The sequence below is a fragment of the Emydura macquarii genome, unplaced genomic scaffold (genome assembly GCF_026122565.2).
Source record: "Emydura macquarii macquarii isolate MOO-44397 ecotype Brisbane River unplaced genomic scaffold, CSIRO-AGI_Emac_v2 contig_2184, whole genome shotgun sequence".
Classification (NCBI taxonomy): domain Eukaryota; kingdom Metazoa; phylum Chordata; order Testudines; family Chelidae; genus Emydura; species Emydura macquarii.
Window position 1 is genome coordinate 1,886,075 of NW_027132321.1, and position 18,409 is coordinate 1,904,483.

Genomic DNA, 18,409 nt, shown 5'->3' on the forward strand with positions numbered 1-18,409 from the left:
GTTCAGTTGGCTAAATAAAACTTGACCTTTTGCTTTGTTTCACCTCGGGTCATTGACGGACTGACACACACAACTTCACAGGTGCCATTGGAAGAGATATCCCGTACCCTCCCACTTTGCACAGACTTATAGCCCAAGGCTGAATCTGGCTCTGACTGATGGCTGGCTTGTCAATTTCAGTTTGGGTCTCCACAGTGCTGGCTAGTTGTAGTGGGGGAATTTTAGTTCCAAGTTCCATGTCACCCCACTCACTTCTCCTCTCCAGCTCCGCTCTAATCACACAAACAGAGAGGAAGGCCGTTGGGCCTCTGTTGCCTTGCAAAGCAAAGGGAAAAGATGAGCATACTGTGCAACTATAGACCTGTGAGTGAGTGGCATGGCTTTTTGCATGCTCCAAGAGATGGCTTTGGGAAGCCCATTGTTTGCATCCAGCTATGCCAATTCTAGGGTTTTAGACTAGAGCATTTAGTGAGGAATGGAAGGAGAAAAGGGTACAACATACAACCTTACCACTGCTACTAACCAAACTGAACCAGTGACCAATGGATGGAAGGTGCCAATGGGAACTGGTCATCTTGACACCCATTCAAAATTCCCTCCCATCCCTTTAGGTGCAAGGCACCTGTGTGCAGAGGGCCTGATGACCCACTTAACTCTGGTGCAGACTCTGCTGGGTCTTGTATTTGTAAATAGATGGGGTGCTCAAGAAAATGTAGTGGAGTTCCTGGGTTTTATAGGACCTGTGAAATGTACTGTTATGCACGGCAAATGGCTTCCTCTGTGCAACGTTTTACAGTTTAACCCTGACATGGGCTGAATTTCACCCTCCCTGAGGAGAGTGCACGTGTTAGATGTAACTAAGTATTGGGGGTTTGGTTCCATTTGTAGTGGAGGTTCATGTCGTTGCTATTTTATCCATGCTGGTTCGCCCATCTCTTGTGAAATGCATTCCCTCCCTCATAAGCAGCCTTCATTTATCATGCATAATTTAAGGTTTTGCTCTGGCCCTGTTAGGTATCCTGCATTGGCTCTTTGCTGTCCCAGGATGCACATTCACAGTTGTGCTGGAAAAGACACAAATGGGAGCGCTTCTGAAATACCAACAGTCTTGGAACGGACCGATGAGGTTTGAAGTTTTGTGGTTCCCTTGAATCAGTTCCTCTGGTCTTTTCCCTTGCTGTGTTATGTTCCTCCTCATGTGATTCTATGTCAGCTTCCCCACTGGTTTATTGTTTAAGAACGTGGGCTGTCAGCTGTTCTTCATATTTGTAAATCTTACTAGTTACAAAAGTGGCCCAATTTCTTTTATTTTCTAATCATTGAAATCTGACGCAGTCATATTGGGTTGCATGGCTGGGCGATGATAGAGATTCCATGGTGTCATTTAGTGTCAAGACTGTAGCTTTCTTAAGAAGAAAAGCTGCCATGGGATCTCTTGTTTTTTGTTTTAATATTGACACGTGGGTTTGTTCTGGTGGTGAAATTTAATCCGACCCTTGATTCTGTATCCATTCAGTCACAATAGCACATGCAGAGATATTTCCTATGTACTTCAATGACGGGTGCAATGGGCAACTCTAAAAGATGGGGACTAAGATAAACAACTGTAGGCAGCAGTTAAACTGGAGCTGAGCGGCAAGTACTGTACTGGATGATTTTGTTACGTGTGTGAATGGTTGCGTTGCAGAGCATTATGCTGCATGTCGGACAGTGTCCTCTTGTGGTTAGAGTAGAGACTTTGTTCTGTTCCTGAATCTGCCCGACTCCATGTGTGACCTTGGCCCCAAATTTTCAGAAGTGACTGGTAACTTTGGGCGCTGACTTGACACTTTCAAAAGGACCTCGCGTTCAGGGAGCAGATGCGCAGCACCTTCTGAAAACCAGGCCTCTTGAAAGTGTGCCGCCCCAAATCACTGGTCACTCTTGGAGAAACAAGGCATTTCCTGCCATCTCCCCCCATTCTGCCTTTGATCTACCTTCTCTATTTAGACTAGGGCAGGGACTGACTCTGCTCAGTGTGTACAGCACAATGGGGCCATGATCCCACCTGGTGCCTCTAGGTGCGACTGTAACACAAATACCAAGACTATCTGGTCTCGCTGTAAGATATTGATTAGCTCAAATCAGTGGCATTTCTCAGATTGCCCCTTTCATTAATGCTGTGCTTAGAATGATGCGTGCAAGTCTGCAGCCCCTGAAGGGTTAATATTCTGTGTCACTGCATTCATAGAATCATAGAATATTAGAGTTGGAAGGGACCTCAGGAGGTCATCTAGTCCAACCCCCTGCTCAAAGCAGGACTAACCTCAGCTAAGTCATCCCAACCAGGGCTTTGTCAAGCCGCAGCTTAAAAACCTCTAAGGATGGAGATTCCACCACCTCCCTAGGTAACCCATTCCAGTGCTTCACCACCCTCCTAGTAAAAAACTTTTTCCTAATGTCCAACCTAGACCTCCCTCCCTGCAACTTGAGACCGTTGCTCCTTGTTCTGTCATCTGCCACCACCGAGAACAGCCTAGCCCCATCCTCCCTAGAACCCCCTTTCAGGTAGTTAAAGGCCGCTATCAAATCCCCCCTCACTCTTCTCTTTTGCAGACTAAACAAGCCCAGTTCCCTCAGCCTCTCCTCATAAGTCCTGTGCTCCAGCCCCTAATCATTTTGGTTGCCCTCCGCTGGACTCTCTCCAACTTGTCCACATCCTTTTTGTATTGGGGGGCCCAAAACTGGACACAATATTCTAAATGCGGCCTCACCAATGCCGAATAGAGGGGAATAATCACTTCCCGTGACCTGCTAGCAATGCCCCTCCTAATGCAGCCCAATATGCCATTAGCCTTCTTGACAACCAGGGCACACTGCTGACTCATATCCAGCTTTTTATCCACTGTTACCCCCAGGTCCTTTTCTGCAGAGCTGCTGCCCAGCTCGTCGGTCCCCAGTCTATAGCTGTGCATGGGATTCTTTCGTCCTAAGTGGAGGACTCTGCACTTTTCTTTGTTGAACCTCATTAGATTTCTTTTGGCCCAATCCTCCAGTTTGTTTAGGTCACTCTGTATCCTATCCCTACCTTGCAGGCTATCTACCACTCCCCCCAGCTTAGTGTCGTCCGCAAACTTGCTGAGGGTGCAATCTACCCCATCCTCCAGATCATTAATAAAGATGTTGAACTGCATAGACTGTGTAGGGATGCACAGGGAGTTTATATTTAGTGAAATGAGGCCATTTAAATCTCCTCCTTCCTCAGTGCTGAAATACACGTAATGCCTGGACAGCTGAAAACATCAATGGCGCTGTTACATCTGGATAGGCCCCTCTATGCAAGAAGCCATTTTTCTTTTCTGCAGTTGTTGTTCTGTGTTATGCTGGGAGAGACCCTTTCCCGTTTTGAGCTGGAGCAAGCGATCGCGTGCCTCAATGGTGTGGCTCTTCTAACATGAACCAAGAGAAATGCTAATGGCAAAAACCAAGTCCTTAGTATAGAACTGCCTCTTTTTGCAGGGCTTATGCCTCTCTTAAGGGGACATGATGCCTGTATGTGGTGAGAGCTGGCTGCAGGCACAGCTTTGCAGTAATGTTTTCAACAGGAATATTCTTTCTGAAGAAGCGAATGCATATTGCAAAGGGGCAAACACAGTGTGACCAGTCCATGCCTATGGTAGCCACCTGAAAATGCTACGGTTCGGTGGGGCTGCAAAAGCAGAGCAGTTTCTCCCAGCAGTGGTGGCTAACACTGAAGTCAGACTCCCCAGTCAGCCACAAACAGCGCTCCTGATTCCCCACACAGCTTACCAGGAAGCTACAACAAGAAAACAGCCCCCTTCGCTGCATTTCAGTCTCTGGCTCCCAGTCAGCCACTAGGTCCAGGAAAGAGAAGCTATTAAAACTCGATTCCCTTTACAAAGTTCTCGTAAACCCAAAGGGTCATCCGCATGACCAGATCAATATGTTTGGAATTTACCCAGAATACCTGCCAGCCAATCCTTTAGTAACTTCCACTGAAACTCGTGCTGTTCCTTCCCCCCACCCCAGCGTCACTGTTATCTGATGGCCACCCATGAGTGAAACAGCCTTGATGATCTCTCTGCTTCCTGCACTGGCAGGAGACGTGCTTGGGGTATCTTCAGTTTTTAACTGGCTATGGAGGTGAGGGGCTCTGGGAATTCTGAGGTAGGGGGCGGTTTGTGTTTAGCTTTGTGTTGCAGGGTTGCTGGTTCCTGTGAGCAGGCCAGGCTCAGTGCCTGTGTCAGAGCAGGTGGCTCTAATTGGGTCTAATTGGGCCAATTGAGGGGTGTAGGACTATACCTGAGGCTACAAAGGCTTTCAGAGGGCAGGAAGGGGAGGAGTGATTAGGACCACCTGTGCCTGGGAAGAGACTAGCACAGGAGTGGAGCTGCTCGGTGGGTTGGGGTGTTCCAGAAGAGTAACAGAGCTCAAAGCGTAAGGACTGGCTGGAAAGGGCGAGTTGAACGGTTTGGTTTTGCTTATGTCTGGGGAAGAAACCTCGGTGGGGCCGTGGCGATGTGGGAGCTGGGGAGAAGCTGTGCCGTGGACAGTTTGTGTGCAGTGAGGTTAGTGGTCAGTCTCGCTTCACCAGGCAAGAGTTCCAGAGCTGTGCCTGGTGCCTCAGAAGGGTCAGAACCTTGTGCTCAGCTGTCTCTGCTGGTTGCCGGTTCAGTTTTCCTGTACTCTGTGAAAGGAGAATTAGGCCCTTGGAAGTGCAAAAATAAAACCCAAACCTAGCCTGTAAGCGCTCTTCTCAGTGGGCAAGCACCTAACCCAATGGGCCTCAAGCCCTGGCTGGGACCCTTCGGTATTGCTGCAATACAAATAATAGAAATGTTTACTCGGTTGTTCCAAATATCTGCATTTGCCCAGGGTTGGGTTTGAACTGATGGTTTGAGCGAGCTCGCTTTCCATCCGGGTGCCATTCCCCTATCCCTAGTTCAACTGACTGTTTTGCATTACACACTTCTTGGCTTCCCATGAAAAATGGCCCTCGATGCACACATTTAGATGCATATTTCCCATACCTGGGTCGTGTTTATTAATAGAATTGAAGCTATATTTATTGCATCTTAAGAATCCACAGTGCAAACAGCTGGAAGACATTCTCTCCTCCCCCTCCCCCCCCCCCCACACACACAGGCTGAATGTGGCTGGGTAGCTTGTGATAGAGCTTTGCAATGCCTCCATGGCAAGTCACTGTAAGGATGCTGACATCCGCAGGTGCTGGAAGTGCCCTTGGTTTAACACAAGGCAGAGGGCCCCGTGTGCCTATGACCATGACAGACAGGGTGCTGTGAAACCAGGAGCTGCCCCTACTGCCCTCTTCTTGCAGAGGGGGATGCTGAAGCAGGGTGTTTGGGGATGGCTGGGTGCCTTCACCCACCTGTGTTGCCCTGCCTCTGCCCCAGTGTCACCCACTGATTCCTCTAGGGATGAGAGGAGTTCAGTCTCCTTGGCCCATCCCGTCGCGGGGTCCCTGCTGCCAGCGAAGGTGTGAATGCGGTGGCCGAGAAGGCATTGTCTGGGAAGCGGAGTGAGATCAGCCCCCAACAGCTAAGGTGAGGGGCTTACGTGCAGGCTGGGCAAGTGGTGTCAAGAAAAGGCTCCTGACCATGGTCTCTTCCAGAACAATGCACACTGGGACCGATTCGGCTCTAGGTTACACGTGTGCAAACTGGCTCCTTTTAGTAGGGATGTACCTTTGCCACCACGAGCAGAACTTGGTGCTACTGAATTTCTCAACGGGCCCCAGGCTGGCGAGGTTAAGCCTCTTGCTCTTTCTAAGCCGAGGTGACTGGCCCTGTCACTTCCGGTGGGTGCAATGCTGTCTTCTCTCTCCTCGCTAGCGTCTCCAGCGAGCTCACATCTGTTGTTTTCCCCACTTGATTTATCCCCCAACAAATTCCTGCTATAAACATTGTATTATCGGGATTTTTACCCCAGCCTCAGCTCCTTCTTTCCCTGGCAGCTTGGGCTGGCATTGCACTTTTGCTGCAGCAGCTCTGCAGCAAAAATAAACTGTCTGTAGAAAGTTAGTGGGGCTGCGTTGGGGCGGGGGGCAGTTTGCGTTAATCCAGGGGAAGAGCTGCTAGTGTGCTCTTACAGGGATCGGCTGTTGGAAGCTCAGCTGGGAAGCAGCATGTGCTCTGCTGTGGGAGATGGAGATGTCAAGGCATGGCCTGGTACACACTGAGAAAAGAATCTACTGAGGGTGAGCTGTGTGCTCATCTGCGCCACCTATTTACAGCTGCTGCTTCCGTCAGTCAGCCTATTACTGCTCCACAGACACAGTTCTCTAGCTGGCTGGGGGGAGACACTGGGTCCGTAGAGAGCTGATATGGAAGTGAACGGATCTGAACATCCCAGCCAATTACGAGTGCCACTCCTGGCCACACAGCACTGTGTACTGCTACGTAGCGTGTGCCGCTCTGAGCTGCCTTCCTCTTGGTAGCTGGTGTGTGGTTATTTTGGGGGGTGAGGAGGAGAACTGGAATAGCCTGCCACGAGCCTGTGCCCTCCCTGCCTTTGAACTTTATCACCTTGCTAAAATGGATCTTCCGTCAGGATCTGTCTCAGCTCGTGTGTGTCCCTGTCACAAACGGGGGTGTGCAGAGGCGTGAGAACGTCATGCTGTCCTGTGTGGGGCTGGGATGAGCTGACAGGACTTCCTGCCTCTCATTCCTGTCAGGTGGCATTGGTATGAAAATAGTGATGTGGGGTCACTGGTTTTTGCCTGCCTACGCTTGACTTGCAGAGCTCTTACTGGCAACGTTTTGGGGGGACCTCCCAGCTTGCAGTGTCTGCATGACATGAGTCCTTCTGCAGGGCTGCAAGATGCCAGCTGGATTCATTCCAGGTGCAAGTGACAAGCATGTTCTGAAGCAGAGGCTGTGCTAGCAGGCCTTTTACCACAGTGCTACAACCCCCCCTTCGTCCCTGCTGGGGGGGGGGGAGAGGTGGGGTGCACGTGCCTCACTTCACAATGCTCCCCTTAACATTTGGGAAACTTTACGTCTTGGCAGAGTGTGACAGAACCAGATGCTGTAATTCAAACTGCAGGTTGAAGGTATTCTCGGCTCTGTCTCGAATATAAACACTGCATTAGGGCATCTCTCCTAGCCCAAGGCTCCATTAAGCTCCTGGCCATTTGATATCCTTCTGACTGACAGAAACTAGATCAGACTGCTTAGAAATGCACCGTTAACCCTTTCCAGGTAATGAATTGTCTGGTGTGTGTGATAGGACTTGACAGCACTTGTGTGTGTGTGTGTGTGTGTGTGTGTGTGTTTCTCCCTCTTCCTTTGTGGCTAATGAAAAGAACATCAAGCCTGTTCACTAAAGTGAATTTGATCCTGTCACCAGGGGAAGGTTGCTCTTGCACTGTTCGTAGTGTGCTAAAGAACTGTGTAACACAGATTGTTTTTACACTCCACCTTGCACGTCATTGCGTGGTCTTTCCTAGACGAGTTCATCTGCCTCTCGCCCCAGGACATGTTTCTTGCGCTGCGCCCAGAACTGCCACCTGGCAGCTCGCCAAGGAGGTTTGTTTTATGAACAGAAGTGAATAGTGTTCACGAGGGTAGTGATATTACCACTGGTTTGTATGACGGTAGGGCCTAGAAGCACCAACTAAGATGGGAGATCAGCGTGCTAGGCACCACACAGACACACAAAGACAGCCATGGCCCCCAACAACGTCATCGAAGTGGACAAGACAGAGGGTGGGAAGAGGAAGTTTCCTCTCTGTTTTATAGGTGGGGAACTGAAGCAGATCTCCACAGTCACTTAGGGAGTCTGATAGTTAGGGATTAAATTTAGATCTCTTGATTGCGCCTAGGGCTTGAACACTCACTCTCCTGGCTGGCCAGGTAATAAGTATCTGGCGTTGTCCTTATTAAAGGGAACGTTAATAGTCCCACTGACTTCGGTGGGGTAGCTTCGGGTCCTAAATCTAACCAATGAGAATACGTCTCAACAGCTGGGGGGCGGGGTTCTAAACTCTGGATTTTTCATTTCCCAGCTTCTCTGCATGGTTCCTGACTGCTTTGTTGTGGGAAGTAAGCAGGAAAATTGTCTACTACTGATCCCTCATGTTTAGAGAGCACCACTCCTGGTAGCATCTAGATTGACTTGGGCATCTCCTGAGAGCAAACTGATTCCTGATGCATCCTAATTTCTGTCCTGATGCAGACTCCCTATAAACAGCCCCTGTTGTGAATCTTGGCAGAATCCAATAATTGCAAAGATGCACAAAACGAGGGGAGAAAACAGTGAGCTGAACTCTTGCGAAACACATTCTAGATTTCTGTTGGGGGGTGAGTCTCCTGGAAGGTTGAGGTCTGTTCTGCAGATACAGATAATGGTGATATGAAGCTCTTGAGACCACTTTGGTCAGGACTGTGGGAAGGCGTGCAGTGAAGGAGGTGCGCTGCTAACCTGTGTGCTGGGATGCACTTACGAATTTAGGCTGTGGGGTGACCTGATGTCTGGATTTTATATGGATGGTCCCGATATTTGGGGTGTTGTCTTATATTGGCACCTATTACTCCCACCACCATCCCATCCTGATTTTTCACACTTGCTAGTTGGTCACCCTAGTAGGCTGTCCTGGTTGCTTTTCCCCTGAAAAGACCTACAAATTTGGTTAGTAGGAGTCAGAACTTAATGTCAAAATCAGCTTGGTGTCAGTGGAAAGAGATGGTGAGCATGCTGAGAAGTTACTTAGCAGGCAGGTTTATGGTTGGTTCAGTATAAGAGCATTGATGGACTGAGGACCAGAGATGGACTTACAGCGCTACCTACTGGTAAAACTCTTTTGTGCCTCTCAGCTTTCCCAGTCAGCCTCATAGTTTTTGACTATGGTGGCAATTAAGTCAATAAGAAAAAAGGAGCAATTAGCTATTTTTGGTCACCACTGTTGCCTCATGTTACTCATTTTCCTACGCTAATAACGTTGGAGCAGTGCTGGTGTCCGTATCACTGGTACGCTGGGCTGGCTAGCCATAGGTTCCATGGAGCCAAGCGAAATGCTGATGTCCTGTCCACTTCCTGTGCCGTCTGTGTGCTTTGGTCTTTGCAGAGTCTCAAATGGACTAAGCTATGGGCTTCCCTAGGAAATCTGGAACAAACTTCCGGGTTTCACTAAGCGGGGAGTCCTGTGAAGGGCTGCTAAGGCTCTGGGGCTGCCAACAATTACTCCTTTGTCCTGGGTTTCTTCAAAGTCACATTTCCTACCTATCAGCTTAACTTCCTGAGATGTTAAAAGCTTAGGGGAAAACCCCAGCATCTTAATGGCCGGTCACAATAACTGGCACCTGCTTTGAATTTCCCTTTGGGATAATGGCCTTTGGGAACCTGATGAATTCTGACAAAACCCAGTGACTGGCGCTCTACAAGCTTGTGGGGGAGGATCTTGGGTTATTGCTCTGCCACATAAGTGCTGATCATCCACCTGGATCTGCACTGATCAGGATATCTGATCATTGTCTACCCCTTGCATGCAGGGGGCAGCGTCTCCTAGCTATGGGCACATTTTGATGGAGACTAACATCCTGAACTAGCCCCTTTGATGGCAATGGAGACTGGTTTGGGCCGAACTGTCCTGTTACTGTCAGTGGCAAGCGACCTCCTAGAATTTTGATGGCAGCTGTAGTAGAATGTGGGTCCCTCCTGACACCAGGTCTTTCTTCAGTCCCAGTTTGGTGTCACCCTAGCAGCTCAGTCTACCAGAAACACACGGTCCTCTGTGTGTTGCTTTTGCATTGCTAGTGCCGCCGTAGGGAAGCGTGCTTGTGTTTTTGCTATGCCATTGCAATGTCTGCAGTTGAGTCATGGAGGGATTTGACTAGTCAGACAGCTGTGCACCTGCATGGCTGGGAATTCCTTTCTGTGCCAAAAGCCATAGAGCTCAAGTGATGCCTAGGCCTTGCATTGGGGCTTTGCATAACGAATTTCTCTCCCTAAGGAGCTGCTCTTATCTCCCACCATATTTGCTGGTGATAAAAATCATCCCCATAACCCCCCTTGCATGCGCATGCACACGTACCCCTCAACCTACCCCCTCCACCGCAGCCCAAGTAACTGTCAGACCCAATATGGGAGCAGCCTGGGCTTTGTTTTCCCCCCTGGGATAAATATGCTCAGTAGGACTGATCCACTAGTTTTCATCTGAAAACTTTTTCAGTGAAAAATTGCTTCTCCCCCTTCCTCCTCAAAACAGCAATCTCCATGGAAAACATCCGTTTTCCACAACGTTTTAGGGGCTTTTTTTAAAGAGAAGGTTCAATGAATTTTTCATTCTTTTGTCACCATTTTTTTTGTGGGATCAAAACCCATTTCCATCTCTGTTCTCTGCATGTGCTTCCCAGCTGGGACTGGTCTCCCACACCCAATCTTATCCTTGTCAATGTGGTGTCCTTCACATGATCTCCTCCGAGACCTTCATAAGCCGCAACTTTTGTTTATACTGCAATGGGCCTTAACTATTTTTCTTACTGGTAGCCTGACCTCTGTATGGCGGGTAGAGAGAGAGAGACTGACTTGCAATGTGTGTGCGCACACAAGAAGCTTTCTGTGAAATGATTCAGATGCCACGGCCACTATCAGTGAAGGAAAGAAATAGGCAATCATAAAGGAAAAACCCAAATCATTCACAACACTCCTTGTTCTGGACGGTGCTGAGACAGCCTGAAGATATCTCCTCTAATGAGGAGAATGCCAGCCAGTCACTCGTTTCAGTAGCATCTCCTGATTTGGAACATGGCACATGGAATATCCTCAGTTGGAGAGGAGTGTTTTTGAATGATTTGGTTTGGAGTTGGTTCGTTCTTGGTAACCTACCCAACCATGTTCGCCTGGGCACTATATACGTGGCTAAGATGATCAGGATTTCAAAACAGAGAATTGTGGGAAGTGAGTGATCCCCTTTTCTTTTCTCCTCATTCTTCTCCTTGCCTCTACCCCCCAAATCCTGGCAGTACTAGCATCTTTGCTGCAAGAAAGTTACTCTCATAAGTAACAAACAGCTGATGCTGTTAAGATGGGATGGGCTTCCTTAGACAAGTGGTTTGTATCCTCCAGGGTGTTAATGGTGGGAATCTACAGGGGGTGATATATCCCTCTGGGAGTGAGGTAAGGTGATTTTTTTTTGCTGTCCAAAGGGCTTATCTGACAACCTGTAGCCATTGCTCAAGAGGGGGTGAGCTCTGGGTGTTTTTGTAATACCTTAATTTTTGTATGGTGAATTTAGTGGTGGCGAAAGGTGCCTGATTGACAGGCCATGGAGATGGAAGGGTCTCTAGGCTATTCTAAAATGTACATTTTCAAAGGACACAGACGTTCTTTAGTCGTCTGTAGACGCTCCATCACCTCTGAAGTGATTGATGCTCTCTGTAAAGTCTTGCCTTAAAACATTTTCTTGTGTCAGGGAAATAAATGTATGTTATCTTTTATAGACAGTGGGATTTTTACCAAGCCGAAGGCGGATTTCCTCCCCATCCTCAGGTCAAAAATGAGCTGGAGTGCTAAAAAAACCAACCTGAAAATCAGGTAGCAACGGGCTCTGAGGCTAGTCCTTGCCATCCTGTGTAGCTGTCTCTGGAGGCTGCCCATATGGCTGCTCAAACATCTTAACTAGTTTTTGATGGAAGATGGAGGTTTTTTGACTGAAATTTTTCATGAAAAGCATCTGCTTGCCACAGGAAACATCTTCTTTGACCAAAAAAGCCCCATCTGTAAACTGAAATATTTCATCTGGAAACAGTTTTCTGCTGACTGACAGGATGGTTTTTGGACAAGATTTTTCCAATATTCAAATTTCTGCTGAAAGTCTATATTTTTCATAGAAATAGGAAAAGGGATTTTTTTCCTTTGTCCCAATTTTCTGCAGAAAACCCCTCCCCCCCACACTATCTCTAGTTGTGGGCCATCTCCGAAACATTTATTGACTTCAAGGGGATTTGTGTGTCTTAATCACTTGTGAAAATCAGCTCGCTATAGAAATACAGGGTTTGGAGCCTAACTTAAGGATCCCAGGTGTGAAAGTTTTGGCTCTCCTATTTTTGACCTAGTGAGGACAGTTGGTGTTGGTATTAAGATGTATTAGGTGATTTGTAAGAGTCAGATATCAAGCGGTTAGGACATTGGGATGCATTTTGGATAAGCGTCTGAACGTTTTGGCCGTGTACGTGAGCAGAGTTGAACATTCTGTCCTCTTGAGGGTTGGTGCCCAGATAGCAAGTGTGAGAAGTCCAGGTGGGGAGTAATAGGTGTCTATACAAGAGAGCCCCACATATTGTGACAATGGTAAACTACACATTTTTCAAAGAGAAAATAGTCACCAGGTTATGGAATAATCCAAAGTGGAAATGGCATAATCACTGGTTTCCCCTCTGTACAGATCAGGATTTTTTGGGGGGATATTTTATAAAACATCTGAAAACAGCTCATGGATTTTTTTCTTGAAATAACACCAGTTTTCAGTCGACCCTTCCAGAATTTCACCCAGGAAGACAGGAGAAGTGTCAAGACTAATGAAGAAAAATAAGTGTGTAGAGCCCTTCAGAAGAAATAAATCTCCTTGACTTAATCCCAGCCTGTTCCTTTCAGGGAAAGAACGCTGACAAATCGCGAGCCAATACAATGTGCATGTCTTCCAATCACATCTGATACTCATTTTGAAAGAAGATACAAACCATGCTAAGAATGTTAAAAGGATTGCGAAGGCTGCAAGGAAACAGTTACCTCAACCTCTGCCTCTCACCCCGGAGTCCAGTTCCCTCAGGATTCCCCTTTCCTCAATGCTTGCTGCTCCACACCCCCTCCCAGAAATCCTGTGCCTTCATCCAGGCGGGGGTATGCTGGAGAGGGCTCCTGTGAGCTTCTCGCTAACATTCCACCCTCCAAAAGGAGGCATTTGGAGTCATCCCCACCAGCGCTGGCTTATTCCCTAGGGCTCAAAAATCTTTTGGAGAAGCAAGTTACTGTCTTTGGGATGGACCAGATTGCAGAACCATCAGAAGGTTTTCTTCGAAGATGCTTCCCAGGAAAAGATGCCTCAGCCCCCTCTTCCTAAACCCAAATGCAGAGATGCTGTGGATGAGCACTCCCTGAGATATACACTGAGTACCTGGAATAACCTTTTCCAGCCAACTGCGCTCAGTGGGTTTCTTCGCCAGGTGCTTTTGCCTCTTGTTGTTGGGTTTGCTCTACAGTTACAAGGAAGTGTCTTTTGTTTTAAAGAGGGAGAAACAGAAGGAAAGATTCCCTGATTTCCTGCTGGGGACTCTTCGCAAGCAGAACACCCATGGCATGTGGGCTTTGCACAGGCTGAAGGTGAAATGTTTGGCTGGAAGCATGTTGTGGCAGCGCAATGGTGCTCGCAGGACTTCCATCCTCTCCTTTTAAGCATCTTGTTCTCCTTGTTAATCTACCGAGCAAAGAACGAGGTTGCTAAGGAACCAGAGGAAAGTGAGAAAAAGCAAAACACTTTCTTTCCCAGATCTCTTGTGTAAATATATGGGCTTAGAGATGACCCTGTAGGGGTGAGTCTGATACAAATGATACAACACTGATGTATTCCTAATCCCATGGGAGGATTGGGCCACCTGACCCGGAGCAGAGCCCAAAACTCAAAGCAAACCCAGCCCAAACCATCATCCAAAATCCAGCCTGAAATGACTCTGCCAAAATGCAAACCCCATCTGAACTTTCCCCATTGGGCCTAACTTGAATTAAACCTGATCAAGGCTTTCCATTGACTTCAATGGGAACATGAGTAATCCTTATGTCTGTAGATGTTCCAGGGCTGCACTGAAAAGATGATTGTTTCTCTATCCCAGGCCAAGTCTCTGACCTTTTGGAGGTTCTTTAACAGTGATTTAACACCACAGGACAATCTCTGACCTTATCTATATAACTAAGGGTAGAATTGAGCCGTGTGGGAGCCAATGCCAAGGTCCCGATTCAGATAGCTATTTATTCTCCAGGGTGCTGATGAAGCACCAGACTAGGTTATTAGCAAGGTAGGAAAAGAATCTTTGGCTGTAATTTTGGCCTTGAGAACTTTAACCAGGCTCCTCAGTGCTTTTCTTCTACAAGGCAGAGCAAGGAGCTCTGGCTCTGAAGAACTTCCAAGTTCAAAGCAAGTCAATGGAGATAGCAGAGTTAAAGTTTGAAGCCCTCTGTTCTCTCTCAAGAACGTTAGGGCTGCAGTGAGACCAAGTAAACCGATACTGGCAAAAGCATACGTCAGTCTTGAGAAGCCCTCAGGGGATGCGTGGGGAAGCGATTGCTGGGTTGGGTTCGTTAGGGTTTTGGTTTTCTAATTTGCTTTTCTTTTGCCAGCATGAAGGACGCTCTGTTTGGCTGTGCTAAGCCAGGTAACAGGCTGCTGCGTGAGTTGGGATTTTAAAGCAAGCTGCTTTTTTTGAAGCTAAGGAAAGCTCACCATGAGAAGCAAATGCCAGTGTGGCTTTCGCCAACATAGCAACAGAGGGGATTGACAGGGAGTGCAGCAAATTGATGATGGCTTTTTGCTTTCTTCAGGTATATCTTAAATGCTAGCTTTGGAGAGATGTAATCACACAAGGAACGGCATGGCAGCATGGACACCACTGGGGAAATGGTGCTGTAGGTTGACTTCATCACTGGAGACTCCGGTGGATGCAGCACAGCATGGTCCTCAGCCTCAGGTTGAGATGGTGACATTCCAGGGGACATGGACAGGGAAACATGGCCACAGAGCATCCTTTTTTTGCTGAGTGATTTTTTGCTCAAAGCTTTTCTATAGCTGGGGTTCAAAAGTGGTTTAGTCCAATCCCATGAAATGAATTAATTTTAGTGGTGGTCGAAGAGCATAGTATTTTTGTATGAGGAGAAAACTGGTCATCTGGGGATGAAAAGGCAGACTGAAATCTAGCTCTCTTCCTCAAGGAGGTCCTTGTTTCTATTCTGCGGAGAGGTAGCCTGCACTACCACTAGCAGTTTAACAGCAGGCTAGGTGAGACGCGGCCATGACATTTCATTCATCTGGGATCTTCGTGGGAGAGGCTAGGACACTGGAGTGTGCTGCAGAGACATGTCCGGGCAGGATGGAAGAGACAACAGCGTCAGGAAGGGAAGCTGTGTTAACCGCCAGGTATTAATGTATGTGCAGGAATGGTGGGGGGGAGGGGGAGAAAGAAGAAGCAGTTGCATGCAAAGAAGCAGGATCCTCTAAGCCTCTGGCGAGAGTTTGGCAAACCACTCCACTGAGCAGGCAGGCAGATGACTTCATACGAAAGCATCTGTTATCCCCTCAGCACTTGTGCTGCTCCCAGCAACGCTGATGGGCTTTCCTTGGCATGCAGCAACAGCCGTGAACTGACCCTTCAGAATAACGTGACTGTATTAGGAAAACTAAAGGGAATGTAATCATTTTAAGAAGCCATTGCAGCCTTGGCCCCTGTACAAGTTGCTTGCATCCTTCCTTTCAGGAACAGCCTGTCTTTGAACTCTTTGTGCACATGACTGAAGATGGCAGCTAATCGGGGGTGGGGGTGTGTGTATTGGAATGGCGTGAACATCGAGGCGCAAGAGGGAGGATGGGACAAAGAATCTGAACATAGAGTAATGAGATGTAAGGAAAGTTTAGGCTGACTATCGGGACCAGCTTCTAAATAGTAAACTCAGGTCTATCTAAGGTGCTTCGGGCCCCCATCACCACCGTACCTCCCCATCTTAAATATATTTGCCCTCATCATCTCTGTGTGGCAGGGCAGTGCTGTCATCCCTTTTGCACACGTGGGGAACATGGGCCCAGATTTTAAAACCATCTTTAGGTTCCCATCTCTCATCAGGCTTTAAGTCACCCGGGAATCGGGGGCACGTACACTGCACCTGGGAGTGTAATGTCGCGCTCTGCTAGACAGCCACGCATTCGCACGGCTCACAACAGCAGTGTAGCCGGGGTCATGTGGGTGGCAGCTCAGGCTAGCAGCCGGAGTAAGTACCCAAGGAGTTTGGGGAAGGCTTGCACACAGGCGACAAACCCGAGTGCCCATCTGTGTTACCTCCGATGTTGCTATGTTTAGCATGCTAGCTTGAATAGGAAGCACTCTCCCAGCTGAAGTGTAAATGTGTCCATTGTGGTGAAGTGCAGACTTGAACCCAGATCACCTAAACCCTAGGCTAATGCCCTGACCCTTGGCCCATCTTTCCTTTTAGATTTGAGACTAGTTACTCAAGGGGAGTTGTTGTGGAAGACCCACTTTGTCATGAAGACTGGAGAATACACGGGGGCAGCCATCCTGCTCCCAGCAGAAGAAATGCACTGAACACTTCCAATCTCTAGTTCTGGTTTAGATGTTAACTTGAGTACCCTTACGTGAAAGGAGACGTTAATAGTCTGCAGTTGGACTTTCCTTTTCTGGGCATTCCCACACTCTCTCTTCCATGACTAAAGCTGATAATGAATGAGTGGTCTTAAGTTTTCAACATTAATTAGCTGTTTGGTTAGCTGCGAGGTTAACCAACTTCTCTAAATACTTCTCAACAAAAACATCTTCTCTGAAGTCAACCCACATTTAAAAACAAAAAACATACGCAAGGCCTTTGCCGCTGGCTCTGGAAATAAATAACATGTTTTAATCATCCGTTCTCTTTTACATTGCACAATTGGATTAACCAAAAAACCACACGTTTGTTCGCAGGGGTTGAGGCTGTTCTCGGCTTGCCGTGGGATCTTTCTCACAAAGTCTCTCAAATTGCTCTGTTGGTGAAATTCATTAGCTGTTCTCTACAGGCAACTGCTCCCTGGCAGCTGCTCTCAAAAGAGAGGTGAAAGTTTGCAAGGGCAGCTGCATTAAAGCTCACTGTCTGATCCTGCCCCACGGCTGCCAATGGCAGCTTTCCCCCTGACTTCAATAGGAGCAGGATCAAGCCCTCACTATTTTGAGGTTAGAGTCCTGGATGCTCCCCCTACCCTTGATCCATTTGACCACTTATGGGAATGCACTGGCAGTCATTTACTGTTGGCTAAACTAGTAAAAAAAAAAAAAAAAAAAAAATGAGCAGAATTAGCTTCATTTGATCCCACTTTAACCTTGCAAGAAGAATTGGATGACAGTTCAGCTAATTGTATGCTACAGTTTGAGTTCATGATAGATTAACGCTTTCCCCTCAAATGCCCTCAGGTACAAGACAAAATTGCAACAAATAAAAACCAACCCTAGTCATGTAATTTGAACCAGAAGAGGATGTTAATGGCCTGAGTTTGAAACTGAATTTATGCTTTTCTCTCTGCGAGAAGAGAAAAGCCACAGATAAAATGGCTTTCAAATGGCAAGAGCAGCATCTGTATCAAATTTTAGGGTAACCTTTTCTACTGTGCTAACCTTCCAAAAGGGTTTGCTGCTCTCAGGGACATCTGCAGGCCGCATGTTGGATTTTGGCAGCACTTTAGCCTGTTGTCAGCCAGTTACATTTCATTAGTTGGTAATGGCTATACAAACCCATTTGCCAAGCAGCGCCGTATACACCCATCAGCTGCAGAGTGGGAGCGACCATGCACTGTTACATTTGGGCCATTAGCAGAGCAAGGAGGTGAGAATGAGGCTGGTGGCCACCTGCCTCTGTAGCTTCCGTGTATGATGCAGAAAGTTAGCAGATGCCATGAGAGTTTGGCTGAACATTAGCTGACAATTTACAGCTCTCGGTGGCTTCTGTGTGATGGTGCATCGAGGGGGACAGTCACTCGCTTGATGCAATCACCAGGTGGGCACAATGAGGAAGACTTCCTACAGCTGGTGCTACTTACACGTGAACAGGTAAAATCTAGCAACGAGCAAGCGTCAAAATGTTTGAGGCACATCGAAGAAGCACCAATGTTTTGGTTGCTTTCCAAAGTATGACAGGCCTCTGGAGTCGAACTTTGGGGCTGGAAAGATGAAAACACCATTGGGAGGTGGTGATGCAGGGAGGAAGCTGGATGCTGGTGTGAAGGGGATGGATGATCCTGGAATAAGGAGATGTGAATGGAGGGGTAGGGGAATTACAAAGACTGGATATGGAACTGTCCATGGAGGACATGACATTGGAACCATAAACTGGGGGGAAACAATCCTGCAGACTTGACTGGTGCTGAATGTGGTGATTGCAAATACTTTCAGAAGAAGGAAAGTCACCTGATAACTTACGCTAGTGGAGGACACACATCCCATATTGACATCTTTTTACCAATGGATCCTGGGCCAGATGAAGTACTGATGGATGCACTGAAGTACCTGGGAAAGGAAGACTTGAAGTATTTTACAGGGCTGTTTAATTATATTCTTAGGAAAGAGAGAGTGCAGATGAATGGGGTAGAAGCTTTGTGGCGCCCATTTTTTTGAAACATAGAAGATATTGCACTGCATGTTAACTGTTG

At 47.6% G+C, this 18,409-nt stretch overlaps 1 long non-coding RNA gene across 1 annotated transcript in view; it reads left to right on the top strand.

Moving 5' to 3' along the window:
• LOC137160293 (uncharacterized) overlaps positions 1-18,409 on the top strand; it is a 42,561-nt gene that overhangs the window by 13,356 nt on the left and 10,796 nt on the right. The window contains exon 4 of the long non-coding RNA XR_010921832.1: positions 1,015-1,126. This is a non-coding gene — a long non-coding RNA (uncharacterized lncRNA). The remainder of the gene's footprint in view (positions 1-1,014; positions 1,127-18,409) is intronic.